Source organism: Somniosus microcephalus, unplaced genomic scaffold, assembly GCF_052327205.1.
Source record: "Somniosus microcephalus isolate GS21.2 unplaced genomic scaffold, FLI_Smic_1.0 scaffold1374, whole genome shotgun sequence".
NCBI classification, from domain to species: Eukaryota; Metazoa; Chordata; class Chondrichthyes; order Squaliformes; family Somniosidae; genus Somniosus; species Somniosus microcephalus.
In genome coordinates this window covers 1-20,182 of record NW_028226561.1, presented here as the reverse complement: position 1 = coordinate 20,182, position 20,182 = coordinate 1, and the positions used below count along the sequence as shown (strand labels likewise).

General features: G+C 45.6%; 6 non-coding genes across 6 annotated transcripts; all 6 read right to left on the bottom strand.

The window, feature by feature from the left end:
* Positions 1-2,451: 2,451 nt before the first annotated feature.
* On the bottom strand, positions 2,452-2,615 carry LOC147080629 (U1 spliceosomal RNA). Its single transcript, XR_015077176.1, has one exon. It is a non-coding gene; the product is annotated as a U1 spliceosomal RNA (small nuclear RNA).
* Positions 2,616-5,603: 2,988 nt separating this feature from the next.
* Positions 5,604-5,767, bottom strand: LOC147080628 (U1 spliceosomal RNA). The gene has a single exon (XR_015077181.1). It is a non-coding gene; the product is annotated as a U1 spliceosomal RNA (small nuclear RNA).
* A 2,991-nt stretch (positions 5,768-8,758) lies between these two features.
* Positions 8,759-8,922, bottom strand: LOC147080627 (U1 spliceosomal RNA). Its single transcript, XR_015077175.1, has one exon. It is a non-coding gene; the product is annotated as a U1 spliceosomal RNA (small nuclear RNA).
* A 2,988-nt stretch (positions 8,923-11,910) lies between these two features.
* On the bottom strand, positions 11,911-12,074 carry LOC147080626 (U1 spliceosomal RNA). The gene has a single exon (XR_015077180.1). It is a non-coding gene; the product is annotated as a U1 spliceosomal RNA (small nuclear RNA).
* Positions 12,075-15,066: 2,992 nt separating this feature from the next.
* On the bottom strand, positions 15,067-15,230 carry LOC147080625 (U1 spliceosomal RNA). The gene has a single exon (XR_015077174.1). It is a non-coding gene; the product is annotated as a U1 spliceosomal RNA (small nuclear RNA).
* Positions 15,231-18,214: 2,984 nt separating this feature from the next.
* On the bottom strand, positions 18,215-18,378 carry LOC147080624 (U1 spliceosomal RNA). The gene has a single exon (XR_015077179.1). It is a non-coding gene; the product is annotated as a U1 spliceosomal RNA (small nuclear RNA).
* Between the last annotated feature and the right edge of the window lie 1,804 nt (positions 18,379-20,182).

The window sequence follows — 20,182 nt, the reverse complement described above, 5'->3', positions numbered from 1 at the left end:
GCCTTGGGACGTTTTTACTACGTTAAAGACGCTATATAAAGACAAGTTGTTGTTGGTGTTGTTGTTGTTTTTGTTTGCAATCTTTCTCACTCTTTTCAGTATGATCATTGTCCTCATAGTGAGTAAATGATATAAGGAAAAGCCACATTAAGAGCTTAAACGCGGAGCTGGGAATTAAATGTTCCTTAATGTTGTTATATGTAAGGGAGACACTGGAAATATTGAGGTACTCGAGCCAACGGTGCAGCAATCCTAACTTCCTCCAGCATGGTCAGTGCTTCCAGTAAGACTTTCTCCTGTTCCGTTTCAGTCATGCCGTAAATCAAAATGATGTCCTGTGGCAGGGAATATCACCAGGACCTTCTAAGAACCGTGGCATTTTCCTTTGCAAACAACATGAGAGGGCTGTCCTACGATGAGAGATTGTGTAGAATGGGCCTATACTCTCGGCAGTTTAGAAGAATGAGAGGTGATCTCATTGAAGGGGGTTGGCAGGGTAGATACTGAGAGGTTGTTTCCCCTGGCTGGAGTGTCTAGAACTAGGGGGCATAGTCTCAGGATAAGGGGTAGGCCATTTAAGACCGAGATGAGGAGGAATTTCTTCACTCAGAAGGTTGTGAACCTTTGGAGTTCTCTGCCCCAGAGGGCTGTGAATGCCGAGTCTTTGGGTATATTCAAGGCTGAGATTGATAGATTTTTGGACTCTAGGGTTATGGAGATCGAGCGGGAAAGTGGAGTTGAGGTCGATGACCGGCCATGATCTTATTGAATGGCGGAGCCGGCTCGAGGGGCCGCATGGCCTACTCCTGCTCTTATTTCTTATTTCTTAACCACATGCCGTCATCCACAAATAAAGAAGTAACAGAAAGGGTTACTTCTCCAAGAACTCTGCTGCCCGTATCCTAAGTCGCACCAAGTCCCATTTACCCATCACCCCCTGTGCTCGCTGACCTGCATTGGCTCATGGTCCAGCAACGCCTCGATTTTTAAATTCTCTTGTTTTCAAATCCCTCCACGGCATCGCCCCCCCTTTCCCTGTAACCTCCTCCAGCCCTGCAACCAATGCACTCTTTAAAGCCGCGTGGAAACGCAGAGCGCTGCAGGTCCCGCGCATCCGGTGAGCCGGCTTTTGAATAGAAAAAACGTGCACGTGCTGAATTTTGAATGGGCCGCACAGCCCGTTGACGGGGCGTGCGGGCCAAAGAAACAAATTAGAGGGACCGTTGCCTACAACCCTCCGAGGTCATATAATAGAACGATTGCAGCACAGAGGGAGGCCATTCGGCCCGTCGAGCCCGTGCCGACTCTCTGCAAGAGCACTTCAGCTAGTCCCACCCCCCTGCCTTTTCCCCGTAGCCCTGCAAATTCTTTTCTTTCAGGTACTTACCCAATTCTCTTCTGAAAGCCACAATTGAATTTGTCTCCAGCACCCTTTCAAGCAGTGATTTCCAGATGCTAACCGCTCGCTGCGTAAGAACATTTTCCCTCATGTCGCCTTTGATCTCTGTGATCATGCAATTTGGGCGTCTTGCGTATCCCCTACTTTATTCGCTCCGCCGGTGGCGGGCGTGCTTTCAGCTGCCTAGGCCCTAAACTCTGGAATTCCCTCCCGAAACCTCTCCGCCTCTCTCTCTCTCCTCCTTTCAGACGCTCCTTAAAACCTACCTTTTCGAGCAAGCTTTTGGTCATCTGTCCTAATGTCTCCTTGTGCGGCTGGGTGTCAAATTTAGTTTGCTAACACTCCTGTGGAGTGCCTTGGGACGTTTCACTATGTTAAAGACGCTATATAAATACAAGATGATGAGTAAATAAGGATAAACTGTTTCCAGTGTCGGAAGGGTCAGTAACCAGGAGACACAGATTGAAGAAAATTTGCAAAAGAAGCAGAGGCGACAGTAGGATGTTTCCCCGCCTTCCCCACCCCAGCTCGAGGTGACCTAAGGTAAAAAGGTAATTTGGATAATATTTGAAGGTAAAATAATTGCAGGGCTTTGGTGAAAGAAGAGAGGAGTAGGATTAATTGGATAGCCCTTTGAAAGAGCCGGCAGAGACACGATGGGCCGAATGGCCTGGTTGTGTGCTGTATGATTGTTTCTGTAGTGAATAAGGTTGAACATTTTGCCAAAGTGCAGAGTTGGCATGCAGCTTTGAAACATTTTTTGTATGCGGTGTATAATTGTTGATCTTTTGTGGAAAATGTGTAATTTCTTAGTAGTAAGGATGAATATAACTGTGAGTGTAAAGATGAAATGAAATGTGAGCGTTAGGATGGGTTATGATGCGATTTGAATAGGCCATTATGCAGAGTTGTATTGTGTCACAGCTCCCTGTGTTGGGAATAAAGCGCAGTTAGAATTGAAAACAAAGCAAACGATATATATAACGGTATATATATTTGACAGCTTAGTTGAAAAGAGAATGCTGTTGAAATTCTATTTTTTATTGTAAAGCCAGGGGAGAGCGCGAACGCAGTCCCCCACTACCACAAATTTTGCAGTCGAGTATCCCGCATTTGGGGACATCGCAGGCGTCAGCACACCCGAAGTGCAATGGGCTAGCCTCGTCCTGGGAGAACCACCTTCTTGATCATGGTGTCTCCCCTGCCAGGTAAGTATGCTTTCCAGCTGCACACACTGCCTCGCCACATCATTCACTACCTCTTACCGTCTCAACGACTCCTTTTTTAAAATCACAATGTCCCTTCATTCAGAAAGTGCTGCTGTTTTCTCATGTCGATTCTGCTAAAATATTGCAATATATAATGATATACCCTTTGACAAAACGCTGCAATAATACAGAGCCGGCCATGCATATTTGCATATTGCCCTTAAAAGGAAACGAACGCTCCCTCAGTAACTGTCCTTCAGGCCACGGAAAGTTTTCTGGAAATAAATCTCTCCTTATATTTATTGCATCTGAAGTAAATGTTTGTCATATCTTCATATGAACAATAATTCGGAATCTGATGTCTTTGAAAAAGCAATTTTCAAGTTTTGCCCATAAAGACCGATAAGAGACATAGTGAGGTTCTGGCCCATCAAGTCTTCATCACTTGTCACATTCACTCACTGTGGTTGAAATATTTCACCAACAAACCCACCTTCATTTCTTTAAGCGGGTTTCACATTTTTTGTCTTATAATAGTCCTGTGAAGGGCCTTGGGACGTTTTTACTACGTTAAAGACGCTATATAAAGACAAGTTGTTGTTGGTGTTGTTGTTGTTTTTGTTTGCAATCTTTCTCACTCTTTTCAGTATGATCATTGTCCTCATAGTGAGTAAATGATATAAGGAAAAGCCACATTAAGAGCTTAAACGCGGAGCTGGGAATTAAATGTTCCTTAATGTTGTTATATGTAAGGGAGACACTGGAAATATTGAGGTACTCGAGCCAACGGTGCAGCAATCCTAACTTCCTCCAGCATGGTCAGTGCTTCCAGTAAGACTTTCTCCTGTTCCGTTTCAGTCATGCCGTAAATCAAAATGATGTCCTGTGGCAGGGAATATCACCAGGACCTTCTAAGAACCGTGGCATTTTCCTTTGCAAACAACATGAGAGGGCTGTCCTACGATGAGAGATTGTGTAGAATGGGCCTATACTCTCGGCAGTTTAGAAGAATGAGAGGTGATCTCATTGAAGGGGGTTGGCAGGGTAGATACTGAGAGGTTGTTTCCCCTGGCTGGAGTGTCTAGAACTAGGGGGCATAGTCTCAGGATAAGGGGTAGGCCATTTAAGACCGAGATGAGGAGGAATTTCTTCACTCAGAAGGTTGTGAACCTTTGGAGTTCTCTGCCCCAGAGGGCTGTGAATGCCGAGTCTTTGGGTATATTCAAGGCTGAGATTGATAGATTTTTGGACTCTAGGGTTATGGAGATCGAGCGGGAAAGTGGAGTTGAGGTCGATGACCGGCCATGATCTTATTGAATGGCGGAGCCGGCTCGAGGGGCCGCATGGCCTACTCCTGCTCTTATTTCTTATTTCTTAACCACATGCCGTCATCCACAAATAAAGAAGTAACAGAAAGGGTTACTTCTCCAAGAACTCTGCTGCCCGTATCCTAAGTCGCACCAAGTCCCATTTACCCATCACCCCCTGTGCTCGCTGACCTGCATTGGCTCATGGTCCAGCAATGCCTCGATTTTTAAATTCTCTTGTTTTCAAATCCCTCCACGGCATCGCCCCCCCCTTTCCCTGTAACCTCCTCCAGCCCTGCAACCAATGCACTCTTTAAAGCCGCGTGGAAATGCAGAGCGCTGCAGGTCCCGCGCATCCGGTGAGCCGGCTTTTGAATAGAAAAAACGTGCACGTGCTGAATTTTGAATGGGCCGCACAGCCCGTTGACGGGGCGTGCGGGCCAAAGAAACAAATTAGAGGGACCGTTGCCTACAACCCTCCGAGGTCATATAATAGAACGATTGCAGCACAGAGGGAGGCCATTCGGCCCGTCGAGCCCGTGCCGACTCTCTGCAAGAGCACTTCAGCTAGTCCCACCCCCCTGCCTTTTCCCCGTAGCCCTGCAAATTCTTTTCTTTCAGGTACTTACCCAATTCTCTTCTGAAAGCCACAATTGAATTTGTCTCCAGCACCCTTTCAAGCAGTGATTTCCAGATGCTAACCGCTCGCTGCGTAAGAACATTTTCCCTCATGTCGCCTTTGATCTCTGTGATCATGCAATTTGGGCGTCTTGCGTATCCCCTACTTTATTCGCTCCGCCGGTGGCGGGCGTGCTTTCAGCTGCCTAGGCCCTAAACTCTGGAATTCCCTCCCGAAACCTCTCCGCCTCTCTCTCTCTCCTCCTTTCAGACGCTCCTTAAAACCTACCTTTTCGAGCAAGCTTTTGGTCATCTGTCCTAATGTCTCCTTGTGCGGCTGGGTGTCAAATTTAGTTTGCTAACACTCCTGTGGAGTGCCTTGGGACGTTTCACTATGTTAAAGACGCTATATAAATACAAGGTGATGAGTAAATAAGGATAAACTGTTTCCAGTGTCGGAAGGGTCAGTAACCAGGAGACACAGATTGAAGAAAATTTGCAAAAGAAGCAGAGGCGACAGTAGGATGTTTCCCCGCCTTCCCCACCCCAGCTCGAGGTGACCTAAGGTAAAAAGGTAATTTGGATAATATTTGAAGGTAAAATAATTGCAGGGCTTTGGTGAAAGAAGAGAGGAGTAGGATTAATTGGATAGCCCTTTGAAAGAGCCGGCAGAGACACGATGGGCCGAATGGCCTGGTTGTGTGCTGTATGATTGTTTCTGTAGTGAATAAGGTTGAACATTTTGCCAAAGTGCAGAGTTGGCATGCAGCTTTGAAACATTTTTTGTATGCGGTGTATAATTGTTGATCTTTTGTGGAAAATGTGTAATTTCTTAGTAGTAAGGATGAATATAACTGTGAGTGTAAAGATGAAATGAAATGTGAGCGTTAGGATGGGTTATGATGCGATTTGAATAGGCCATTATGCAGAGTTGTATTGTGTCACAGCTCCCTGTGTTGGGAATAAAGCGGTTAGAATTGAAAACAAAGCAAACGATATATATAACGGTATATACTTGACAGCTTAGCTGAAAAGAGAATGCTGTTGAAATTCTATTTTTTATTGTAAAGCCAGGGGAGAGCGCGAACGCAGTCCCCCACTACCACAAATTTTGCAGTCGAGTATCCCGCATTTGGGGACATCGCAGGCGTCAGCACACCCGAAGTGCAATGGGCTAGCCTCGTCCTGGGAGAACCACCTTCTTGATCATGGTCTCTCCCCTGCCAGGTAAGTATGCTTTCCAGCTGCACACACTGCCTCGCCACATCATTCACTGCCTCTTACCGTCTCAACGACTCCTTTTTTAAAATCACAATGTCCCTTCATTCAGAAAGTGCTGCTGTTTTCTCATGTCGATTCTGCTAAAATATTGCAATATATAATGATATACCCTTTGACAAAACGCTGCAATAATACGGAGCCGGCCATGCATATTTGCAAATTGCCCTTAAAAGGAAACGAACGCTCCCTCAGTAACTGTCCTTCAGGCCACGGAAAGTTTTCTGGAAATAAATCTCTCCTTATATTTATTGCATCTGAAGTAAATGTTTGTCATATCTTCATATGAACAATAATTCGGAATCTGATGTCTTTGAAAAAGCAATTTTCAAGTTTTGCCCATAAAGACCGATAAGAGACATAGTGAGGTTCTGGCCCATCAAGTCTTCATCACTTGTCACATTCACTCACTGTGGTTGAAATATTTCACCAACAAACCCACCTTCATTTCTTTAAGCGGGTTTCACATTTTTTGTCTTATAATAGTCCTGTGAAGGGCCTTGGGACGTTTTTACTACGTTAAAGACGCTATATAAAGACAAGTTGTTGTTGGTGTTGTTGTTGTTTTTGTTTGCAATCTTTCTCACTCTTTTCAGTATGATCATTGTCCTCATAGTGAGTAAATGATATAAGGAAAAGCCACATTAAGAGCTTAAACGCGGAGCTGGGAATTAAATGTTCCTTAATGTTGTTATATGTAAGGGAGACACTGGAAATATTGAGGTACTCGAGCCAACGGTGCAGCAATCCTAACTTCCTCCAGCATGGTCAGTGCTTCCAGTAAGACTTTCTCCTGTTCCGTTTCAGTCATGCCGTAAATCAAAATGATGTCCTGTGGCAGGGAATATCACCAGGACCTTCTAAGAACCGTGGCATTTTCCTTTGCAAACAACATGAGAGGGCTGTCCTACGATGAGAGATTGTGTAGAATGGGCCTATACTCTCGGCAGTTTAGAAGAATGAGAGGTGATCTCATTGAAGGGGGTTGGCAGGGTAGATACTGAGAGGTTGTTTCCCCTGGCTGGAGTGTCTAGAACTAGGGGGCATAGTCTCAGGATAAGGGGTAGGCCATTTAAGACCGAGATGAGGAGGAATTTCTTCACTCAGAAGGTTGTGAACCTTTGGAGTTCTCTGCCCCAGAGGGCTGTGAATGCCGAGTCTTTGGGTATATTCAAGGCTGAGATTGATAGATTTTTGGACTCTAGGGTTATGGAGATCGAGCGGGAAAGTGGAGTTGAGGTCGATGACCGGCCATGATCTTATTGAATGGCGGAGCCGGCTCGAGGGGCCGCATGGCCTACTCCTGCTCTTATTTCTTATTTCTTAACCACATGCCGTCATCCACAAATAAAGAAGTAACAGAAAGGGTTACTTCTCCAAGAACTCTGCTGCCCGTATCCTAAGTCGCACCAAGTCCCATTTACCCATCACCCCCTGTGCTCGCTGACCTGCATTGGCTCATGGTCCAGCAACGCCTCGATTTTTAAATTCTCTTGTTTTCAAATCCCTCCACGGCATCGCCCCCCCTTTCCCTGTAACCTCCTCCAGCCCTGCAACCAATGCACTCTTTAAAGCCGCGTGGAAACGCAGAGCGCTGCAGGTCCCGCGCATCCGGTGAGCCGGCTTTTGAATAGAAAAAACGTGCACGTGCTGAATTTTGAATGGGCCGCACAGCCCGTTGACGGGGCGTGCGGGCCAAAGAAACAAATTAGAGGGACCGTTGCCTACAACCCTCCGAGGTCATATAATAGAACGATTGCAGCACAGAGGGAGGCCATTCGGCCCGTCGAGCCCGTGCCGACTCTCTGCAAGAGCACTTCAGCTAGTCCCACCCCCCTGCCTTTTCCCCGTAGCCCTGCAAATTCTTTTCTTTCAGGTACTTACCCAATTCTCTTCTGAAAGCCACAATTGAATTTGTCTCCAGCACCCTTTCAAGCAGTGATTTCCAGATGCTAACCGCTCGCTGCGTAAGAACATTTTCCCTCATGTCGCCTTTGATCTCTGTGATCATGCAATTTGGGCGTCTTGCGTATCCCCTACTTTATTCGCTCCACCGGTGGCGGGCGTGCTTTCAGCTGCCTAGGCCCTAAACTCTGGAATTCCCTCCCGAAACCTCTCCGCCTCTCTCTCTCTCCTCCTTTCAGACGCTCCTTAAAACCTACCTTTTCGAGCAAGCTTTTGGTCATCTGTCCTAATGTCTCCTTGTGCGGCTGGGTGTCAAATTTAGTTTGCTAACACTCCTGTGGAGTGCCTTGGGACGTTTCACTATGTTAAAGACGCTATATAAATACAAGATGATGAGTAAATAAGGATAAACTGTTTCCAGTGTCGGAAGGGTCAGTAACCAGGAGACACAGATTGAAGAAAATTTGCAAAAGAAGCAGAGGCGACAGTAGGATGTTTCCCCGCCTTCCCCACCCCAGCTCGAGGTGACCTAAGGTAAAAAGGTAATTTGGATAATATTTGAAGGTAAAATAATTGCAGGGCTTTGGTGAAAGAAGAGAGGAGTAGGATTAATTGGATAGCCCTTTGAAAGAGCCGGCAGAGACACGATGGGCCGAATGGCCTGGTTGTGTGCTGTATGATTGTTTCTGTAGTGAATAAGGTTGAACATTTTGCCAAAGTGCAGAGTTGGCATGCAGCTTTGAAACATTTTTTGTATGCGGTGTATAATTGTTGATCTTTTGTGGAAAATGTGTAATTTCTTAGTAGTAAGGATGAATATAACTGTGAGTGTAAAGATGAAATGAAATGTGAGCGTTAGGATGGGTTATGATGCGATTTGAATAGGCCATTATGCAGAGTTGTATTGTGTCACAGCTCCCTGTGTTGGGAATAAAGCGCAGTTAGAATTGAAAACAAAGCAAACGATATATATAACGGTATATATATTTGACAGCTTAGTTGAAAAGAGAATGCTGTTGAAATTCTATTTTTTATTGTAAAGCCAGGGGAGAGCGCGAACGCAGTCCCCCACTACCACAAATTTTGCAGTCGAGTATCCCGCATTTGGGGACATCGCAGGCGTCAGCACACCCGAAGTGCAATGGGCTAGCCTCGTCCTGGGAGAACCACCTTCTTGATCATGGTGTCTCCCCTGCCAGGTAAGTATGCTTTCCAGCTGCACACACTGCCTCGCCACATCATTCACTACCTCTTACCGTCTCAACGACTCCTTTTTTAAAATCACAATGTCCCTTCATTCAGAAAGTGCTGCTGTTTTCTCATGTCGATTCTGCTAAAATATTGCAATATATAATGATATACCCTTTGACAAAACGCTGCAATAATACAGAGCCGGCCATGCATATTTGCATATTGCCCTTAAAAGGAAACGAACGCTCCCTCAGTAACTGTCCTTCAGGCCACGGAAAGTTTTCTGGAAATAAATCTCTCCTTATATTTATTGCATCTGAAGTAAATGTTTGTCATATCTTCATATGAACAATAATTCGGAATCTGATGTCTTTGAAAAAGCAATTTTCAAGTTTTGCCCATAAAGACCGATAAGAGACATAGTGAGGTTCTGGCCCATCAAGTCTTCATCACTTGTCACATTCACTCACTGTGGTTGAAATATTTCACCAACAAACTCACCTTCATTTCTTTAAGCGGGTTTCACATTTTTTGTCTTATAATAGTCCTGTGAAGGGCCTTGGGACGTTTTTACTACGTTAAAGACGCTATATAAAGACAAGTTGTTGTTGGTGTTGTTGTTGTTTTTGTTTGCAATCTTTCTCACTCTTTTCAGTATGATCATTGTCCTCATAGTGAGTAAATGATATAAGGAAAAGCCACATTAAGAGCTTAAACGCGGAGCTGGGAATTAAATGTTCCTTAATGTTGTTATATGTAAGGGAGACACTGGAAATATTGAGGTACTCGAGCCAACGGTGCAGCAATCCTAACTTCCTCCAGCATGGTCAGTGCTTCCAGTAAGACTTTCTCCTGTTCCGTTTCAGTCATGCCGTAAATCAAAATGATGTCCTGTGGCAGGGAATATCACCAGGACCTTCTAAGAACCGTGGCATTTTCCTTTGCAAACAACATGAGAGGGCTGTCCTACGATGAGAGATTGTGTAGAATGGGCCTATACTCTCGGCAGTTTAGAAGAATGAGAGGTGATCTCATTGAAGGGGGTTGGCAGGGTAGATACTGAGAGGTTGTTTCCCCTGGCTGGAGTGTCTAGAACTAGGGGGCATAGTCTCAGGATAAGGGGTAGGCCATTTAAGACCGAGATGAGGAGGAATTTCTTCACTCAGAAGGTTGTGAACCTTTGGAGTTCTCTGCCCCAGAGGGCTGTGAATGCCGAGTCTTTGGGTATATTCAAGGCTGAGATTGATAGATTTTTGGACTCTAGGGTTATGGAGATCGAGCGGGAAAGTGGAGTTGAGGTCGATGACCGGCCATGATCTTATTGAATGGCGGAGCCGGCTCGAGGGGCCGCATGGCCTACTCCTGCTCTTATTTCTTATTTCTTAACCACATGCCGTCATCCACAAATAAAGAAGTAACAGAAAGGGTTACTTCTCCAAGAACTCTGCTGCCCGTATCCTAAGTCGCACCAAGTCCCATTTACCCATCACCCCCTGTGCTCGCTGACCTGCATTGGCTCATGGTCCAGCAACGCCTCGATTTTTAAATTCTCTTGTTTTCAAATCCCTCCACGGCATCGCCCCCCCCTTTCCCTGTAACCTCCTCCAGCCCTGCAACCAATGCACTCTTTAAAGCCGCGTGGAAACGCAGAGCGCTGCAGGTCCCGCGCATCCGGTGAGCCGGCTTTTGAATAGAAAAAACGTGCACGTGCTGAATTTTGAATGGGCCGCACAGCCCGTTGACGGGGCGTGCGGGCCAAAGAAACAAATTAGAGGGACCGTTGCCTACAACCCTCCGAGGTCATATAATAGAACGATTGCAGCACAGAGGGAGGCCATTCGGCCCGTCGAGCCCGTGCCGACTCTCTGCAAGAGCACTTCAGCTAGTCCCACCCCCCTGCCTTTTCCCCGTAGCCCTGCAAATTCTTTTCTTTCAGGTACTTACCCAATTCTCTTCTGAAAGCCACAATTGAATTTGTCTCCAGCACCCTTTCAAGCAGTGATTTCCAGATGCTAACCGCTCGCTGCGTAAGAACATTTTCCCTCATGTCGCCTTTGATCTCTGTGATCATGCAATTTGGGCGTCTTGCGTATCCCCTACTTTATTCGCTCCGCCGGTGGCGGGCGTGCTTTCAGCTGCCTAGGCCCTAAACTCTGGAATTCCCTCCCGAAACCTCTCCGCCTCTCTCTCTCTCCTCCTTTCAGACGCTCCTTAAAACCTACCTTTTCGAGCAAGCTTTTGGTCATCTGTCCTAATGTCTCCTTGTGCGGCTGGGTGTCAAATTTAGTTTGCTAACACTCCTGTGGAGTGCCTTGGGACGTTTCACTATGTTAAAGACGCTATATAAATACAAGGTGATGAGTAAATAAGGATAAACTGTTTCCAGTGTCGGAAGGGTCAGTAACCAGGAGACACAGATTGAAGAAAATTTGCAAAAGAAGCAGAGGCGACAGTAGGATGTTTCCCCGCCTTCCCCACCCCAGCTCGAGGTGACCTAAGGTAAAAAGGTAATTTGGATAATATTTGAAGGTAAAATAATTGCAGGGCTTTGGTGAAAGAAGAGAGGAGTAGGATTAATTGGATAGCCCTTTGAAAGAGCCGGCAGAGACACGATGGGCCGAATGGCCTGGTTGTGTGCTGTATGATTGTTTCTGTAGTGAATAAGGTTGAACATTTTGCCAAAGTGCAGAGTTGGCATGCAGCTTTGAAACATTTTTTGTATGCGGTGTATAATTGTTGATTTTTTGTGGAAAATGTGTAATTTCTTAGTAGTAAGGATGAATATAACTGTGAGTGTAAAGATGAAATGAAATGTGAGCGTTAGGATGGGTTATGATGCGATTTGAATAGGCCATTATGCAGAGTTGTATTGTGTCACAGCTCCCTGTGTTGGGAATAAAGCGGTTAGAATTGAAAACAAAGCAAACGATATATATAACGGTATATACTTGACAGCTTAGCTGAAAAGAGAATGCTGTTGAAATTCTATTTTTTATTGTAAAGCCAGGGGAGAGCGCGAACGCAGTCCCCCACTACCACAAATTTTGCAGTCGAGTATCCCGCATTTGGGGACATCGCAGGCGTCAGCACACCCGAAGTGCAATGGGCTAGCCTCGTCCTGGGAGAACCACCTTCTTGATCATGGTCTCTCCCCTGCCAGGTAAGTATGCTTTCCAGCTGCACACACTGCCTCGCCACATCATTCACTGCCTCTTACCGTCTCAACGACTCCTTTTTTAAAATCACAATGTCCCTTCATTCAGAAAGTGCTGCTGTTTTCTCATGTCGATTCTGCTAAAATATTGCAATATATAATGATATACCCTTTGACAAAACGCTGCAATAATACGGAGCCGGCCATGCATATTTGCAAATTGCCCTTAAAAGGAAACGAACGCTCCCTCAGTAACTGTCCTTCAGGCCACGGAAAGTTTTCTGGAAATAAATCTCTCCTTATATTTATTGCATCTGAAGTAAATGTTTGTCATATCTTCATATGAACAATAATTCGGAATCTGATGTCTTTGAAAAAGCAATTTTCAAGTTTTGCCCATAAAGACCGATAAGAGACATAGTGAGGTTGTGGCCCATCAAGTCTTCATCACTTGTCACATTCACTCACTGTGGTTGAAATATTTCACCAACAAACCCACCTTCATTTCTTTAAGCGGGTTTCACATTTTTTGTCTTATAATAGTCCTGTGAAGGGCCTTGGGACGTTTTTACTACGTTAAAGACGCTATATAAAGACAAGTTGTTGTTGGTGTTGTTGTTGTTTTTGTTTGCAATCTTTCTCACTCTTTTCAGTATGATCATTGTCCTCATAGTGAGTAAATGATATAAGGAAAAGCCACATTAAGAGCTTAAACGCGGAGCTGGGAATTAAATGTTCCTTAATGTTGTTATATGTAAGGGAGACACTGGAAATATTGAGGTACTCGAGCCAACGGTGCAGCAATCCTAACTTCCTCCAGCATGGTCAGTGCTTCCAGTAAGACTTTCTCCTGTTCCGTTTCAGTCATGCCGTAAATCAAAATGATGTCCTGTGGCAGGGAATATCACCAGGACCTTCTAAGAACCGTGGCATTTTCCTTTGCAAACAACATGAGAGGGCTGTCCTACGATGAGAGATTGTGTAGAATGGGCCTATACTCTCGGCAGTTTAGAAGAATGAGAGGTGATCTCATTGAAGGGGGTTGGCAGGGTAGATACTGAGAGGTTGTTTCCCCTGGCTGGAGTGTCTAGAACTAGGGGGCATAGTCTCAGGATAAGGGGTAGGCCATTTAAGACCGAGATGAGGAGGAATTTCTTCACTCAGAAGGTTGTGAACCTTTGGAGTTCTCTGCCCCAGAGGGCTGTGAATGCCGAGTCTTTGGGTATATTCAAGGCTGAGATTGATAGATTTTTGGACTCTAGGGTTATGGAGATCGAGCGGGAAAGTGGAGTTGAGGTCGATGACCGGCCATGATCTTATTGAATGGCGGAGCCGGCTCGAGGGGCCGCATGGCCTACTCCTGCTCTTATTTCTTATTTCTTAACCACATGCCGTCATCCACAAATAAAGAAGTAACAGAAAGGGTTACTTCTCCAAGAACTCTGCTGCCCGTATCCTAAGTCGCACCAAGTCCCATTTACCCATCACCCCCTGTGCTCGCTGACCTGCATTGGCTCATGGTCCAGCAACGCCTCGATTTTTAAATTCTCTTGTTTTCAAATCCCTCCACGGCATCGCCCCCCCCTTTCCCTGTAACCTCCTCCAGCCCTGCAACCAATGCACTCTTTAAAGCCGCGTGGAAACGCAGAGCGCTGCAGGTCCCGCGCATCCGGTGAGCCGGCTTTTGAATAGAAAAAACGTGCACGTGCTGAATTTTGAATGGGCCGCACAGCCCGTTGACGGGGCGTGCGGGCCAAAGAAACAAATTAGAGGGACCGTTGCCTACAACCCTCTGAGGTCATATAATAGAACGATTGCAGCACAGAGGGAGGCCATTCGGCCCGTCGAGCCCGTGCCGACTCTCTGCAAGAGCACTTCAGCTAGTCCCACCCCCCTGCCTTTTCCCCGTAGCCCTGCAAATTCTTTTCTTTCAGGTACTTACCCAATTCTCTTCTGAAAGCCACAATTGAATTTGTCTCCAGCACCCTTTCAAGCAGTGATTTCCAGATGCTAACCGCTCGCTGCGTAAGAACATTTTCCCTCATGTCGCCTTTGATCTCTGTGATCATGCAATTTGGGCGTCTTGCGTATCCCCTACTTTATTCGCTCCGCCGGTGGCGGGCGTGCTTTCAGCTGCCTAGGCCCTAAACTCTGGAATTCCCTCCCGAAACCTCTCCGCCTCTCTCTCTCTCCTCCTTTCAGACGCTCCTTAAAACCTACCTTTTCGAGCAAGCTTTTGGTCATCTGTCCTAATGTCTCCTTGTGCGGCTGGGTGTCAAATTTAGTTTGCTAACACTCCTGTGGAGTGCCTTGGGACGTTTCACTATGTTAAAGACGCTATATAAATACAAGATGATGAGTAAATAAGGATAAACTGTTTCCAGTGTCGGAAGGGTCAGTAACCAGGAGACACAGATTGAAGAAAATTTGCAAAAGAAGCAGAGGCGACAGTAGGATGTTTCCCCGCCTTCCCCACCCCAGCTCGAGGTGACCTAAGGTAAAAAGGTAATTTGGATAATATTTGAAGGTAAAATAATTGCAGGGCTTTGGTGAAAGAAGAGAGGAGTAGGATTAATTGGATAGCCCTTTGAAAGAGCCGGCAGAGACACGATGGGCCGAATGGCCTGGTTGTGTGCTGTATGATTGTTTCTGTAGTGAATAAGGTTGAACATTTTGCCAAAGTGCAGAGTTGGCATGCAGCTTTGAAACATTTTTTGTATGCGGTGTATAATTGTTGATTTTTTGTGGAAAATGTGTAATTTCTTAGTAGTAAGGATGAATATAACTGTGAGTGTAAAGATGAAATGAAATGTGAGCGTTAGGATGGGTTATGATGCGATTTGAATAGGCCATTATGCAGAGTTGTATTGTGTCACAGCTCCCTGTGTTGGGAATAAAGCGCAGTTAGAATTGAAAACAAAGCAAACGATATATATAACGGTATATATATTTGACAGCTTAGTTGAAAAGAGAATGCTGTTGAAATTCTATTTTTTATTGTAAAGCCAGGGGAGAGCGCGAACGCAGTCCCCCACTACCACAAATTTTGCAGTCGAGTATCCCGCATTTGGGGACATCGCAGGCGTCAGCACACCCGAAGTGCAATGGGCTAGCCTCGTCCTGGGAGAACCACCTTCTTGATCATGGTCTCTCCCCTGCCAGGTAAGTATGCTTTCCAGCTGCACACACTGCCTCGCCACATCATTCACTGCCTCTTACCGTCTCAACGACTCCTTTTTTAAAATCACAATGTCCCTTCATTCAGAAAGTGCTGCTGTTTTCTCATGTCGATTCTGCTAAAATATTGCAATATATAATGATATACCCTTTGACAAAACGCTGCAATAATACAGAGCCGGCCATGCATATTTGCAAATTGCCCTTAAAAGGAAACGAACGCTCCCTCAGTAACTGTCCTTCAGGCCACGGAAAGTTTTCTGGAAATAAATCTCTCCTTATATTTATTGCATCTGAAGTAAATGTTTGTCATATCTTCATATGAACAATAATTCGGAATCTGATGTCTTTGAAAAAGCAATTTTCAAGTTTTGCCCATAAAGACCGATAAGAGACATAGTGAGGTTCTGGCCCATCAAGTCTTCATCACTTGTCACATTCACTCACTGTGGTTGAAATATTTCACCAACAAACCCACCTTCATTTCTTTAAGCGGGTTTCACATTTTTTGTCTTATAATAGTCCTGTGAAGGGCCTTGGGACGTTTTTACTACGTTAAAGACGCTATATAAAGACAAGTTGTTGTTGGTGTTGTTGTTGTTTTTGTTTGCAATCTTTCTCACTCTTTTCAGTATGATCATTGTCCTCATAGTGAGTAAATGATATAAGGAAAAGCCACATTAAGAGCTTAAACGCGGAGCTGGGAATTAAATGTTCCTTAATGTTGTTATATGTAAGGGAGACACTGGAAATATTGAGGTACTCGAGCCAACGGTGCAGCAATCCTAACTTCCTCCAGCATGGTCAGTGCTTCCAGTAAGACTTTCTCCTGTTCCGTTTCAGTCATGCCGTAAATCAAAATGATGTCCTGTGGCAGGGAATATCACCAGGACCTTCTAAGAACCGTGGCATTTTCCTTTGCAAACAACATGAGAGGGCTGTCCTACGATGAGAGATTGTGTAGAATGGGCCTATACTCTCGGCAGTTTAGAAGAATGAGAGGTGATCTCATTGAAGGGGGTTGGCAGGGTAGATACTGAGAGGTTGTTTCCCCTGGCTGGAGTGTCTAGAACTAGGGGGCATAGTCTCAGGATAAGGGGTAGGCCATTTAAGACCGAGATGAGGAGGAATTTCTTCACTCAGAAGGTTGTGAACCTTTGGAGTTCTCTGCCCCAGAGGGCTGTGAATGCCGAGTCTTTGGGTATATTCAAGGCTGAGATTGATAGATTTTTGGACTCTAGGGTTATGGAGATCGAGCGGGAAAGTGGAGTTGAGGTCGATGACCGGCCATGATCTTATTGAATGGCGGAGCCGGCTCGAGGGGCCGCATGGCCTACTCCTGCTCTTATTTCTTATTTCTTAACCACATGCCGTCATCCACAAATAAAGAAGTAACAGAAAGGGTTACTTCTCCAAGAACTCTGCTGCCCGTATCCTAAGTCGCACCAAGTCCCATTTACCCATCACCCCCTGTGCTCGCTGACCTGCATTGGCTCATGGTCCAGCAACGCCTCGATTTTTAAATTCTCTTGTTTTCAAATCCCTCCACGGCATCGCCCCCCCCCTTTCCCTGTAACCTCCTCCAGCCCTGCAACCAATGCACTCTTTAAAGCCGCGTGGAAACGCAGAGCGCTGCAGGTCCCGCGCATCCGGTGAGCCGGCTTTTGAATAGAAAAACGTGCACGTGCTGAATTTTGAATGGGCCGCACAGCCCGTTGACGGGGCGTGCGGGCCAAAGAAACAAATTAGAGGGACCGTTGCCTACAACCCTCCGAGGTCATATAATAGAACGATTGCAGCACAGAGGGAGGCCATTCGGCCCGTCGAGCCCGTGCCGACTCTCTGCAAGAGCACTTCAGCTAGTCCCACCCCCCTGCCTTTTCCCCGTAGCCCTGCAAATTCTTTTTCTTTCAGGTACTTACCCAATTCTCTTCTGAAAGCCACAATTGAATTTGTCTCCAGCACCCTTTCAAGCAGTGATTCCAGATGCTAACCGCTCGCTGCGTAAGAACATTTTCCCTCATGTCGCCTTTGATCTCTGTGATCATGCAATTTGGGCGTCTTGCGTATCCCCTACTTTATTCGCTCCGCCGGTGGCGGGCGTGCTTTCAGCTGCCTAGGCCCTAAACTCTGGAATTCCCTCCCGAAACCTCTCCGCCTCTCTCTCTCTCCTCCTTTCAGACGCTCCTTAAAACCTACCTTTTCGAGCAAGCTTTTGGTCATCTGTCCTAATGTCTCCTTGTGCGGCTGGGTGTCAAATTTAGTTTGCTAACACTCCTGTGGAGTGCCTTGGGACGTTTCACTATGTTAAAGACGCTATATAAATACAAGGTGATGAGTAAATAAGGATAAACTGTTTCCAGTGTCGGAAGGGTCAGTAACCAGGAGACACAGATTGAAGAAAATTTGCAAAGAAGCAGAGGCGACAGTAGGATGTTCCCCGCCTTCCCCACCCCAGCTCGAGGTGACCTAAGGTAAAAAGGTAATTTGGATAATATTTGAAGGTAAAATAATTGCAGGGCTTTGGTGAAAGAAGAGAGGAGTAGGATTAATTGGATAGCCCTTTGAAAGAGCCGGCAGAGACACGATGGGCCGAATGGCCTGGTTGTGTGCTGTATGATTGTTCTGTAGTGAATAAGGTTGAACATTTTGCCAAAGTGCAGAGTTGGCATGCAGCTTTGAAACATTTTTTTGTATGCGGTGTATTAATTGTTGATTTTTTGTGGAAAATGTGTAATTTCTTAGTAGTAAGGATGAATATAACTGTGAGTGTAAAGATGAAATGAAATGTGAGCGTTAGGATGGTTATGATGCGATTTGATAGGCCATTATGCAGAGTTGTATTGTGTCACAGCTCCCTGTGTTGGGAATAAAGCGGTTAGAATTGAAAACAAAGCAAACGATATATATAACGGTATATACTTGACAGCTTAGCTGAAAAGAGAATGCTGTTGAAATTCTATTTTTTATTGTAAAGCCAGGGAGAGCGCGAACGCAGTCCCCCACTACCACAAATTTTGCAGTCGAGTATCCCGCATTTGGGGACATCGCAGGCGTCAGCACACCCGAAGTGCAATGGGCTAGCCTCGTCCTGGGAGAACCACCTTCTTGATCATGGTCTCTCCCCTGCCAGGTAAGTATGCTTTCCAGCTGCACACACTGCCTCGCCACATCATTCACTGCCTCTTACCGTCTCAACGACTCCTTTTTTTAAATCACAATGTCCCTTCATTCAGAAAGTGCTGCTGTTTTCTCATGTCGATTCTGCTAAAATATTGCAATATATAATGATATACCCTTTGACAAAACGCTGCAATAATACGGAGCCGGCCATGCATATTTGCAAATTGCCCTTAAAAGGAAACGAACGCTCCCTCAGTAACTGTCCTTCAGGCCACGGAAAGTTTTCTGGAAATAAATCTCTCCTTATATTTATTGCATCTGAAGTAAATGTTTGTCATATCTTCATATGAACAATAATTCGGAATCTGATGTCTTTGAAAAGCAATTTTCAAGTTTTGCCCATAAAGACCGATAAGAGACATAGTGAGGTTCTGGCCCATCAAGTCTTCATCACTTGTCACATTCACTCACTGTGGTTGAAATATTTCACCAACAAACCCACCTTCATTTCTTTAAGCGGGTTTCACATTTTTTGTCTTATAATAGTCCTGTGAAGGGCCTTGGGACGTTTTTACTACGTTAAAGACGCTATATAAAGACAAGTTGTTGTTGGTGTTGTTGTTGTTTTTGTTTGCAATCTTTCTCACTCTTTTCAGTATGATCATTGTCCTCATAGTGAGTAAATGATATAAGGAAAAGCCACATTAAGAGCTTAAACGCGGAGCTGGAATTAAATGTTCCTTAATGTTGTTATATGTAAGGAGACACTGGAAATATTGAGGTACTCGAGCCAACGGTGCAGCAATCCTAACTTCCTCCAGCATGGTCAGTGCTTCCAGTAAGACTTTCTCCTGTTCCGTTTCAGTCATGCCGTAAATCAAATGATGTCCTGTGGCAGGGAATATCACCAGGACCTTCTAAGAACCGTGGCATTTTCCTTTGCAAACAACATGAGAGGCTGTCCTACGATGAGAGATTGTGTAGAATGGGCCTGTTACTCTCGGCAGTTTAGAAGAATGAGAGGTGATCTCATTGAAGGGGGTTGGCAGGTAGATACTGAGAGGTTGTTTCCCCTGGCTGGAGTGTCTAGAACTAGGGGGCATAGTCTCAGGATAAGGGGTAGGCCATTTAAGACCGAGATGAGGAGGAATTTCTTCACTCAGAAGGTTGTGAACCTTTGGAGTTCTCTGCCCCAGAGGGCTGTGAATGCCGAGTCTTTGGGTATATTCAAGGCAGAGATTGATAGATTTTTGGACTCTAGGGTTATGGAGATCGAGCGGGAAAGTGGAGTTGAGGTCGATGACCGGCCATGATCTTATTGAATGGCGGAGCCGGCTCGAGGGGCCGCATGGCCTACTCCTGCTCTTATTTCTTATTCTTAACCACATGCCGTCATCCACAAATAAAGAAGTAACAGAAAGGGTTACTTCTCAAGAACTCTGCTGCCCGTATCCTAAGTCGCACCAAGTCCCATTTACCCATCACCCCCTGTGCTCGCTGACCTGCATTGGCTCCATGGTCCAGCAACGCCTCGATTTTTAAATTCTCTTGTTTTCAAATCCCTCCACGGCATCGCCCCCCCCTTTCCCTGTAACCTCCTCCAGCCCTGCAACCAATGCACTCTTTAAAGCCGCGTGGAAACGCAGAGCGCTGCAGGTCCCGCGCATACGGTGAGCCGGCTTTTGAATAGAAAAAACGTGCACGTGCTGAATTTTGAATGGGCCGCACAGCCCGTTGACGGGGCGTGCGGGCCAAAGAAACAAATTAGAGGGACCGTTGCCTACAACCTCCGAGGTCATATAATAGAACGATTGCAGCACAG